The 11,787-nt window shown below is 32.4% G+C and overlaps 1 long non-coding RNA gene across 1 annotated transcript; it reads left to right on the forward strand.

Moving 5' to 3' along the window:
- The first annotated feature begins 4,130 nt into the window (after window positions 1–4,130).
- Window positions 4,131–4,945, forward strand: LOC140009211 (uncharacterized). The gene is made up of 2 exons (XR_011816567.1): window positions 4,131–4,360; window positions 4,623–4,945. It is a non-coding gene; the product is annotated as an uncharacterized lncRNA (long non-coding RNA).
- The last annotated feature ends 6,842 nt before the right edge of the window (window positions 4,946–11,787 follow it).

Consider the following 11,787-nt stretch of genomic DNA (forward strand, 5'->3'; position numbering starts at 1 on the left):
AACTAAGCTATTGAGAATTCAAGGGAGCTAAACTATCTTTTGAAATGTTTCAGGAAATCTTGAGACAGGAAATGCAGGCAAGGGAGACTAACACTACCAAAATCTGCACTTGTAACATATTAATGACCGCTGAGTAATTGATTAAGTGTGCAGATACTAAAATCCGCAGGTCTGTTTTTGAGCGAAGTCTTGTGACCTTGTACTTGGACGGTTTAGTTCATTATCAGCAGCATGTGGTCCTAAAGACACGAAGACTCGTGGGGTGGACTTCACCAATTGGCATGTTATAGTCAATTACATTTGTTGAATCTCTGCTGTTGCAGAAGGAGCCACATACTTTAATTAGCTGCTCAACATTTTTCTTAGTGGCTAAAAAAAACATTTTGGCAGCAAAGCAAGAAGCCACATTAACACGGTTCATCAAAGTTGTGCTTATCTTGAAACCAACGGTGCAATATCTTGAATCTATAAGGATAAAATTTTATGATATGACCGTGACAGTGATGTTAATTAGGGCATTGTTCTGGTAGTAAAATAAGTTGTGTCGAGTCTCATGGTTGTGTGCTTAGTTAATCAACATATATATTAATGTACAGCCATCATTTGATGATTAATTATAATTTTCTTCTTTAATCTGATACTTTAACCTAGGAACCTCGGTATCCAAACATTGAGCAAGCAGGAAAACTTGCCACTGAACTCATTAAACATAAACTAATTGATTCCGACAAGGGCAAATAAAACATTTTTGCATAAGTTGAATTGCCTGTCTTACGAATGGCCAATGTGCTAAGTTCAGGGCAAGCATACCTAGATTACAATTTACAAGTGGCTGAAATTAACATATTTACAGTGAATTTAGTCAATTGCTATACCAACAGACAGTGGCTTCGTAGAGTTCTCAGATCAACTTAATTTGCCATTCGTGAATCATAAACACAAACTCCCTTTTTTTTTTAGTGCAACAATTTTCCAATTGGTCCTATAATTAGAGGAAGGAAGGGGGATAGGGATGGACCCAATTAAATTATTAAAAATTCGAAAGGAACTAAACTACTTCCCAAAATGTTCCACTAAATTATGTACGAAAAATGTGGACGAAAGGTTTCAAACTTCTTACCTACACTCTGGGAGTTGTCCCTCCCTGGTGGCCAACGAACTTAGTTGGTTAGTCTCCCCTTTTTAGGGATAATTTCACTAGCCTCCCTTGAAATTTGTAAAATTATACAAACCTCCCTTGAGATTAAACTTTTGATAACAAAATTAGTCCAATTAGAAAAAAATAACATTAAAAAGGTACTTTAAGGAGAGAGATGAAACTTTAATTTCATAAATACCCCTGTGCATGTATATAAGTTGTATTAATAAAAGTTAGAAACAATTAATATACACATTTTAACACTTAAAAAATTCATATTTAAATATGCAATTTTACCACTCAAATTTTTTTAAAAATTTGCCTTTTTTCTCTCTTTTCCTCCATTAGGTATATCAATTGATGTTATTTTATTAATAAAAGTCATCGTTCACTATTAAAGAAATTTTCAACAGTTATTTTCATTAATTAGTACTCTAATTACTTGATTATTAGATATTAGTAAAGAAGAACGAAGGGAAATAAAAGGCAAATTTGAAAATTTTTCTGTTCAAAATTACAAGAGTTATAGTAAACATCATGTCAAAAGAAATGACTAATCTGTTTTATTGAATCTTGTGATTATTAGTGTAGTTTTGTTACTTATTTGCGTTATCTAATTTATTAAATGAGAACTTTTTGAGTGATGAAATGTGTGTATTAATTATTTCTAAATTTTAATTATTTTTATTCTTGTATAAATACAACTTATATAAATGCATAAGGGGTATTTATGAAATAAAAGTTTCATTTCTCTCCTTAAAGTACCTTCTTAATGTTACTTTTTCTAATTGGACTAATTTTGTTATCAAAACATTAACTTCAGGGGAGATTTGTGCAATTTTGCAAACTTCAGGGAGGCTAGTGAAATTATTAAAAATCTCAGGGGAGGTTTCTGAAATTATCCCCCTTTTTTTAATAACATATAGATAGTCTGATTTTACTAAATAAGCTCTAGGTAATTTTTAAAGTACGGTGGTTCCAGCCGGTGTTGAGTACAATATTTTAATAATTGTAAGTTAGGTAAATTTTAGATATATTAACGAGTGCCCAATGATCACCCTTCAGAAAAATCCTTATTTAATAACGAGTCTCCTTTTTTTTTTTTTGGAGTATAACATTTTTACAACTGGCCAATGTTGGATTGCAAGTTACGTGTTATATAAGTATGTGATATTTTCTCGGATCTTGTTATGCTTTTCTAGATTCTAACCGACCAATAAAATGGCGATTTGAAATGCAGAAAATGATGCATAATTCCACATATAATAGAACAAGGTGCATGGGTAGTTCCAAAAAAAATAGATTAGTAATTTTTGAATTGTTCAATAAATCAGTATTAGCTAGCAGGGAAAATTTTATGTCGGTTCGGAACAACTAATAGATGCCTAATAGCTGTTCATGAATCAATGAAAGAGTTTCTGAATCAACTACTAGGCATGTTTAGTAGTTACTCCGGATCGACATAAAGCTTCTCAGGCTAGGCTAGCAATGTATATTAATTCGTCTTTGAGTTTTATACGTCTCTAACACTAGTCACAGAAACAGAATTCCGTTTTAGGCTTTCATATAGATTGTAGTAATTAAATCTGTATCTAATCAATTATGGAAACTCAAAAAATCAAATTTTCCAGGGTCAAAATCAAGTCGTAATATGATTCTCATGCCGACAAATGACCATCACATGCGAAGTGGGTAATTTCCCTCGAGTACGGATCGCCGTCTGCTCCGACCATTGCATAGTGACTCTTGAGTGTTGCCCAAAGTTGATTGGTTTTCTGCAATGAATTGAAACCTACCCACGTTTTTGTTGATGCACATTGGATTTCACGGGGCGTGAGCACGATGCTTTGATCATGACTAGATCATCATTTCACAGTTGATTATTACTCCCACCGCCTTAGGAAGTGTAATGTTAACATCAACATCGTCGGTTGGGAAAAATGATAATGCTCAAGAGCTTCATAGCTGAAGGAACAATTAATGCAAATTTCAGGGCTAGTGTATGTATATGAGATGTCTGAAAATGGGTCTAATTCGACGAGTTTGGATGGGTTATAAATTACTTATAGGTATAACTGATTCAACTGATTCATATCCATTTAATAAATGAGTCTAAATGATGAGTATGAGTATATTCAATTACCAATTTATGACCCGTTTGAAATTTTAATTGATCTTTTTCTGTTCTTTTCAGATGTTATTTGACAAAAAAAAAAAATGACATTTTATTTTTACTGAATCGATAGAAAATTCTCAATTATACGTACTTATCATATACCAAAAATTGATTTTAGGTGTGCAGTTATTTTTTTAAATAGATATAATTAAGCAATGCGAGTCAACCGATTATTCATTAATTAGATGGATTTAATTGAATCACCCACGTCTAAACCTATTCAAATTTCATTATATACTCAAATTCACTTATTAACGTGCAAATTTGGACAGTCCCAACATAATTGAGTTGTGATCCATACCTATAATATGCATCACACCTTTGCATCACCGATTCAGCACGGCTCATCCGAACGTGCTATTCTTTTGATAGATAGGTCAACAATCACGTCTAATATTACTGTTTGAATGTAGTACTATTGGATATTCAACAATTAACCTGGGCTTAATTGAAGCACACACATGAAAGCCAAAGAGAAGGAAAAAAAAAATTCAACCACCAAGTAGTCAAAGTTCCAATCCCTCTTCTCTTCCATATGCTTTTCAAACATTTAACTGAAACGTGACGCCGGAATCAACAGGTGGATCACGGCCGCATTTACTGAGAAGCGGTCCATATCTTTTACTGCCATAAGGGATTGGAATTGATAACATGCTGTATATTTACTCCAAAAACATGAAAACAAAAACAAGAAAGTGGTCTCCGTCCATGATGCTTCTTCTCATACGTCCTTATCAGAATCAAGTGCAGGGAACTCTCTATAAATGGTCGTCCCGATTGCTCTCATTTCCCTCAGAACATAATTCGAAGATTTTATTGACTTATAGTGGTGCTACTTTTGTCAAAGACAACAGATCTTGCTCTCTAGTCTCTAGTCAGAAAAGAAGAGCATCTTTTAGCTGTTTTTTTTTTTTTTTTCCTTTTTGAAAGAATCAGGCAAAGTTTTGTATCTGACTATTACAAATGGCTTCTATTGGTAGCTTCGTGCCAAAGAACTTGCTTAAAGTTCTCAGCTCCGACCCTCATAGGATTCCAAGTATTGTCATGTAAGTTCGATCTTATTGTTTCTGCTCGTTGCTCTTAACATCTTAACTTATGCTATTTTCTCCATGGCTATAAGTTTTCAGTTGTGCATTAAATGAGAAGAATAAAAGTACCTCCAGTTCATTCGTACAGAAGATGATCAAAAGAATAAAAATCGCCATTTTGCATATATCCAATGATGGATTGTGTTGCATTCTTGAAATTTTCTACTGATCTTCAAACTAATTTAATTTGCGTCTGCTCCGTGGTCTTACGTTTTTTCAGAAGATGTGCTTCTACATCGCAAGGAGGACCAAGCAGGCCCCCGATTCAAACCAACCCTCCACAAAATAACGCGGCAACGGATTCAACCGATGAGAAAATGGATGCCAATGCCGGAGGGCCATATTCACCAGTTGTATACGAGGACTATTGAAGGCAGCAGAGTTGATGATCAAGGCCGTTCTTATATAGTAGTCGCCCATAAAATCTAAAGTTAGAAATAGGAATAGAAGAAGTTAAAAGATGATGATCCATGCATTGACTAGTGAGTTGAATTCTTTGTGGCTTTTGTTAGTCTCTGAAATAAAGGTTTATCTTTACCTGAACTCTTTCTTCTTCCCCTGAACTCTTTCTTCTGCCCCACTCACCTTTTGTAATGCAGTCTCTTTTTCTCTTTTTCTTCTGGCTAGAATTGTAACTCGTATTGAAGAATTTACTTCACAATATATTTTGCTCTTCTTTTAAACGAGAACTTAATTTAATTGAAATCAAAGTAAGAATTCTTCTACTCAATTATGTTTCCAAATGAAGTACCTCGCTAATTACCCTGATGATGGACTGACTAAGACAAGCGAATAGCTGTAAATAAGTCATTTCGGTTTAATGATGCCAAAAAAAAAAAGAACAAAAAAATGTATTTACGTGATAAGTTTGCCCTTGATTGTTAATAATAAGTACGCCCCCTGAAAATGGGAAATGTACTCTAAATCTGTAGATTAACGTTAATGTCAACAAAAATTGGAAGCCCAATTCCAATGTAGAACCTCTTCACATATATTAATTTTGAAGTTTTGTGAAGAACTTTAAGTCATTGTATGAAAAGAACACTCAACGTGGAGGATCATGAGAGAAGGCATGAATAATTGTCTCTAGAACAGTTCTTGACCGGCACTGCCAACTGCTAGTAAACTCTTAGAACTTAAATATTATATTTAACTATTGTTCATGTAGATCCGTACAAGTTAATTGAGTTAGAATTACATATCATTATCTCATTCTTATAATTGAAATTTTATTTTATTGGGAAAATCTAGACCATGTGTGTGTCTATATATATATAGACACACACGCATGTGTGTGTATCTATGTCTACACATGAGATCTTGGATTACACTACTCACTGCTAATTGATTGATTTTGAAATGTCAGTTCAAGTTTTGGACTGTAATGTTTGTTTTTTATTCCATTTATTGTTTCACCCATAACTTGATTCTTTCTCGACTGGGTTAAACCCATTTATCAAGTCATGTGTGAGAGTGATTGTTATTGGTTTTAAAATGGAAGCTTGTACAATGGTAAGCCTGTACAATATCCTGAGGCACTTGGGTTCGATAGTTTTGGGTTTAGCTATGTGCTGTATCATTGTTGGTTAAATCCACTGGGCTCAAAGAATCATAGCTGTTCCTTGAAAGAAGCTGCTATAAGACAGTAACGTGAAGGCTTTACTCTCCACATGGTGAATTCAGGAATTTTCTAAACCACATGAACATTTCCTGTCAATGTGGATTGTAGGATGCAGTATATGGTAGAAATGAATTTGATTTGAAACATTCACACAATTTTTAAAGAGTATCAAATTTAATGTCTACATCTATTATACTAATATTTATATAGGTTATATTGTTGTATATTTTTGTAGCATACAATTGAAATTGTTGGTTGATAGGTGTCGACTTTATGCAATAATAAATACCTACTCGAGAAAAATATAATTTTTGTATACAGCGGTGAGCATGGCTGAATCCACAGGGACTGGAAAAAATTCGTTTCTTCTAGAGTTCAGAATCTTGGGAGGATTTTTATAAAAATGAAAACAATTAAACAACTCAAATAAAATAAATAAGTAAATAAAACTAAATGACAATTTATTAGAATTGAATCAATAATAAATATCTCTAGTCAAGAAATAATTTCAAAAATGGTTTACTTAATTGATCATCGATGCAATAATAATTTCATTTATTCACTGATAAACAAGTTATAATTGCCCAACAAGCGATGGCAATCAACTCCTCCTTACTGTATTGGTGGTCAAAGTACGACCGTTAACCACTGCTCTAATCAAGAAATAACTCTAAGTACGACCTTAGAGTTTAATTTCCTAATTATTTTAAGAATTAGATAAATCCTGTTCTAACCAAATAATACGCTACGAGAGTTATTTTAAATTAGCCCATATGTCATCCGACACAAAGCCAATCATGTTAATTATCACTAATTTAAAGCAATTAAATAATTATAGATTTAACTGCTCTAACTGATTTTAGATTATTAGATTAATTCAAATACTAGGTCATTGATATTCAAATAACATAATAATCATAAGAAATTAAATCAGAGAACATACGAATATCAGTAAATAAAAGAAATAAATATAATTAATTCGATCTCACAATTAGATAAACCAAATCATCCGTTGCTTTTTGACTAGAAATAGAAATTTAATTCATCGTCATGGAGAAAGTCATGCGCAAAATAGTTGAACTAGTTGCCAAGAGCATTCCTTTAAAATACGATGAAGTACCGAATAAGAAGAAAAGAAAAGTTATGTACTACTACTCCTAGTAGTCTCCTGTTCTGAGAAAAAGAAAAGACAAGGCAAACGAGAATGCCTTTCTAGACCTGTTTCCTACTATTAGTAGACTACTATTACTTAGCCAAATCAAATTATTACAAATCTCATTCTATCCAAAAAGAAAGAAAATGTCTCAATAGACAAAGTAGCTAGCGTTCTAGTAGAAATCAAATACTATCCACCTGGTGAAACATCCAACTCTTGTAACTTCAATTCGAATTTTGGAGATTAAGTGCCAAATTTCGAATTCCGGACATGCAAAATTAGATCTTGACACCAATTGGGGTTGGTCCTTTAAGAAGGCCAAATGGTCTCACTAATGGTAAACAAAGTAAGGGTTGGTCCATCAAGAAAGCCCATTGGGGTTAAATCCTAGATGCCCTTGTCACTTTTATGCATCAAATTCAACAAAAATGCAGTCTTGATATATATAACAGAGCAAGTTCTATAATGATACAACCATATGTGACAACCACTTAACAAATGAAAAATGGAGCAAAACGTAAATGAAATGCTCATTAATAGGTTTCAACAAACTCACAAAGTGATTAAAATTTATCAAATTCTGCACATTCATCATTCAAATCCATTGCCAAGAAAGATAAAATGCTCAATGAAGAGGGTGTCACCACATTTGAAAGTTATTCACTGGATTAATTCACTTGAGCAATTTGAGGTTGGGGTTTCATTTGTTCATTTTCAACTTTCTTTTCAACTGCATCTTTTGATCATTCTTCTTAAGACTCTTGCAGCTCCTCATCACTTGTTAGAGTAATTGCACTCTCATTCTCCTCAAGACTGACAATGGACTATGAGGGCAATTCTTCATAAATTTGAGAGGCCAATTGCATTATTTTAGATGCCATCAAACACAATTGATTCGTCAAGTTTCTAATTTCCTTCTCTATCTCCTATTGAAATCGATATGTATTAATAACTAATAATTTCATTATTTCTTCAAAAGACATACCTGACGTGAATGATTGTTGTTGCTGTTAATATTGATGTTGAAAATCTATTGACTCTGTTGTATAATTAAAGTTGAAGTTGTCCCACCATTCTTAATCATACACATTTGAATAAGGGTCATTCGACATTTGAGACAGAATTGAGAAACTTCCAAAAGTATTAATTGGGACACTCAGGTCAGCTTGAAATGCAGGGCACATGTTAGTTGAATGACCCGAGGCATAACAAATTTTACAGGTCGCAACAGTCAATTTTTTTACATAAGAGGTATCTAAATGTTGATCAATAGAAAAAATATGAATCCCATTACTCCTTCTAGGAATAAAATATAATCTATCACCAAAATACGAAATGTTAGTAGTCGCAAACTAGTCAAAAAAAGAGAAAAATAAAAAATAAAAAAAAGATGAATTCAAAAAAAGAAACAAATTAATCAGGCACCAATTTTCGACAACGGCGCAAAAAATTGACAAGTGTTGAGTTTGTGTAATAATAAATAACTACTCAAAAAAAATACAATTTTTGTATATAGCGGTGAGTAAGGTCGAATCTACAAGAATTAGAAAAAATTCGTTTCTTCTAGAGTTCAGAGTCTTAGGGGGATTTTTATAAAAATGAAAACAATTAAACAACTCAAATAAAATAAATAAGTAAACTAAATTAAATGACAATTTATTAGAATTGAATCAATAATAAATATCTCTAACCAAGAAATAATTTCAAAAATGGTTCACTTAATTGATCATCGATGTAATGATAATTTCATTTATTCACTGATAAACAAGTTATAATTGCCAAACATGTGATGACAATTAACGCCTCCTTATTGTATTCGTGGTCAATGTACGACCGTTAACCACTATCCTAATCAAGAAATAACTCTAAGTACGGTCTTAGAGTTCAATTTTTTAACTACCTTAAGAACTAGAGAAGTCTTGTTCTAACCAAACAACACACTATGAGAGTTATTTTAAATTAACCCATATGTTCTCCTGACACAAATCCAGTTATGTTAGTTACTACTAATTTAAAGCAATTAAACAATTACGAATTTAATTATTCTAACTGATTTTAGGTTATTAGATTAATTTAAATACCGGGCCCTTGATATTCAAATAACATAATAACCATAAAAATTAAATCAGAGAACATATGAATACCAATAAATAAAAGAAATAAATATAATCAATTCGATTTCATAATTTTAGATGAACCAAATCCTCCATTACTCCTTGACTAGAAATAAAAATTTAGTTCATCATCATGAAGAAAGTCATGCGCGAAATAGTTGAATTAGTTGCCGAAAGCATTCCTCTAGAATACGATGAAGAACCGAATAAGAAGAAAAGAAAAGTTACGTACTGCTACTCCTAGTAGTCTCCTGCTCGGAGGAAAAGAAAAGATAAGGCAAAATGCCTTTCTGGTCTTGTTTCCTACTATTAGTAGACTATTTTTACTTAGCCAAATCAAATTATAACAAATCTCATCCCATCCAAAAAGAAAGAAAGCGTCTCAATAAACAAAGTAGCCAGCGTCCTAGTAGAAATCAAATACTATTCATCTGATGAAACATCCTACTCTTGTAATTTCAATTCGAATTTTGGAGATTACATGCCAAATTCCGAGTTCCCAGACATACAAAATTAGATATTGATGCGCCCACGCTAAATAGCATAAAAATTCAGTGAAAATCACGTCTTTAATCCCTTTTTGTTTCAAATCCCTACAACTAACACTAATTGCAAAAAATAAGTAGAATCTACCAATTAACACAATATTTGATAATATAAAAGAGGAAACATTTATAAAATTAATAACAAAAATATAACCTATCATTGATTGTAGAAGCCCCTTAACTTTCACCTATTAATAGTATGGCTTCTCTTGGAGACCCTCCAAAGTCTATCCACGTTTTTCACGAGAACCTTAACAATTGGTCAATATGCATGGTGGTCTTGATAATCATTGCATGATTGTATCAACAATCATCATTGCTGATATCCCACCGTCTTGAGTGGAGGATCAATATCAATATTGATTTTCTTGGCTTGTACGTGGCGACTGGTGATAAGTGCGGCCTTTTATATATACACCACCCAAAAGCAGCAAAAAAGTGAGCTAAGCTTTAATCAAATTGTCCGCCGGATAGATGTTATAGTTATACTAATGGCGTTGCTTATGTTCTATAATGTTGAAGTTGAAAGCCATTATTAGTAGTAGCAAAATTTTTCAAAAATATCCCAAAAACAGCTAATCCAAACGGAGCCAAATGAGTCTCCATTAGTGCTCAAATTTCCATGGATTTAAGAAGCACACTAGCAGGTTGGAAGAAACAATACATATTTGGTGGAGTTGGGCATTCCTCTTTCGGTCTAGCTGCATAAAGGTGTAACTTTTGTCTAGTCATCGATTTCTAGTAGACCATTCATACTATGTGAACGCATTTTGTCCCCTCATTGTAGTAATTAGGGGCATGCACATGCCCCTTCCATTGTGTAATCTTACTTTTGATCTTAATTAAACTATGGTGTTTACAAAATTAAAAATAAAAAAAAATAGAAGACCAATAATACTAAGTATTTTTCTAACGTCAAATATATATATATATATATCCTTATATTATATAAGAACGAGTTTAGGACTAGATTTCAACCGCAGAGTGAGGCTATTTTGGGAATGTGAGGGTGTTTGAAAAGTTATTGAAACATTGAGTACAAGTCATTATAACTTTAATTTCACTATAATTACTTATATAACCTTTCAGACATTTAAGGTTAGGGGCAGGTTTGATATGTTACAATGTTTGATACCAAGTTGAGTATCAAGTACAACTGAATAAAACTTGTATTTGATAGAATTACATAAAAGTCCTTTTAATCATTTGTTATACTAACATCCAAGCCTTCCAATTTCCTGAAACCTTTCTCATCCGTTAAGGAATTAATTGGATGTTTACATAATTGGATTTTAATTACAATTAATTAACTTAATTATTATCTGAACAATCAATTATCATATTTATGTCCCCATGTTTAGCCATACCCTTTCTTCTTTTTCGGTTTCACCTCTTTGATTTTATTATGGTTATTAAATATTTGGTGGAATACATAGCTTTTCCTTTAAATTGAGGTGAGTTCTTTGGGTTTGTCTTCTTCGATTGTAGTTTTTTTTTCTGATGATTGGTTTATTCAAGAACTCCATATAGTTTGCCTTTTGATACTTCTAATTCCAAAAACTGACTAATTGTATTGTTTTTCTTAGTAGATCCCAGAGATTCTGTCTCTGATCAAAGTACAATTTGAGATAATGTTGTCACTTTCTAAAATAATCAGAAAAGCAATTTTATCATCTTCTTCTCCTCAGGCAAGGTATTATCTCTTTATTTAAGTCAAATAACCTTATTTCTCATGAACTTTCTCCTATTATTCTTGACTCCAGGGATCTGTTGACTACATTCCAGCAATTATGGTTCAAGTAGTTATTTTTTCATGTAATATGATTTGGAATTCAGCTTGTGTTTATTTTAATTGGGAATTTTATGATTGTAAAATTTATTAACTTAGAATTTTGTACTTCATCGAAACTAAAAAAGAAAATTAATCATGCTACATAGTACTAAGATGT

This window comes from Coffea arabica, chromosome 6e, assembly GCF_036785885.1.
Source record: "Coffea arabica cultivar ET-39 chromosome 6e, Coffea Arabica ET-39 HiFi, whole genome shotgun sequence".
In the NCBI taxonomy this organism is placed as follows: domain Eukaryota; kingdom Viridiplantae; phylum Streptophyta; class Magnoliopsida; order Gentianales; family Rubiaceae; genus Coffea; species Coffea arabica.